Raw genomic sequence first — 1,101 nt, 5'->3', positions numbered from 1 at the left:
CAAGGAAAGGCAAGTAAGAAGGCAAGGCAAATCGACACACAAGTCAAGGCAAGGCACAAGCCAAGGAAAGGCAAGTAAGAAGGCAAGGCAAATCGGCACGCAAGTCAAGGCAAGGCAATGCTAGGCACAAGGCAAGGCAAGGCAAGGCACAAGGCAAAGCAAGGCAAGGCATAAGGCAAGGCAAGGCACAAGGAAAGGCAAGGCAAGGCAAGGCACAAAGCAAGGCAAGTGAAGGCAAAAGGTAAGGCCCAAAGCAAGGCAAGGCAAGGCAAGGCACAAGGGAATGGCAAGGCAAAGCAAAAAGCAAGGCAAGGCAAGGCAGGAAGCAAGGCACAGCAAGGCAAGGCCCTAGTCATGGCAAGCCAAAATAAGGAAGAAGGCAAGGCAAAGCACAGAACAATGCAAGCCACAAAGCAAGGGAGAACACAAGGCATAAGGCAAGGGAGGGTGCAAGGCAAGGCACAAGGCAAGGCAAGGCACAGCAAGGCAAGGCCCTAGTCATGGCAAGCTAAAGCAAGGCAGGAGGCAAGGCAAGGTAAGGCACAGAACAACGCAAGGCACAAGGCAAGGGAGGGTGCAAGGCAAGGCACAAGGCAAGGCACGGCATAAGCAAGGCAAGGCAAGGCACAAGGCAAGGAAAGTACAAGGCAAAGCAAAGCAAGGCAAGGCACAAGGCAAGGCAAGGCAAGGCAAATCAAGGCCCAAGGCAAGGAAAGGGAAGGCACAAGGCAAGCAAAAGGCAAGCAATGGGAAGGCAAGGCACAAGGCAAGCCAAGGCACCAGGCAAGCCAAGGCAAGGCACAAAGCTAGGCAAGTCAAGGCAAGGCACAAGGCAAGGCCCTAGTCAAGGCAAGGCAAAGCAAGGCACGAGGCAAGGCAAGGTAAGACACAGAACAACACAAGGCACAAGGCACAAGGCAAGACAAGGCAAGTCCAGGCACAAGACAAGGCAAGCCAAGGCACAAGCAAGGCAAGGCAAGGCACAAGGCAAGGCAAGGCATAAGGCACAAGGCAAGGCAAGGCATAAGGCACAAGGCAAGGCAAGGCAGAAAGCAAGGTAAGCAGAAAGCAAGGCAAGGCAAGGTCCTAGTCAAGGCAAGG

Source organism: Mandrillus leucophaeus, unplaced genomic scaffold, assembly GCF_000951045.1.
Source record: "Mandrillus leucophaeus isolate KB7577 unplaced genomic scaffold, Mleu.le_1.0 Scaffold964, whole genome shotgun sequence".
Taxonomy (NCBI): domain Eukaryota; kingdom Metazoa; phylum Chordata; class Mammalia; order Primates; family Cercopithecidae; genus Mandrillus; species Mandrillus leucophaeus.
The sequence above is the reverse complement of the archived record's forward strand: the minus strand, read 5'-3'. Positions refer to the sequence as shown.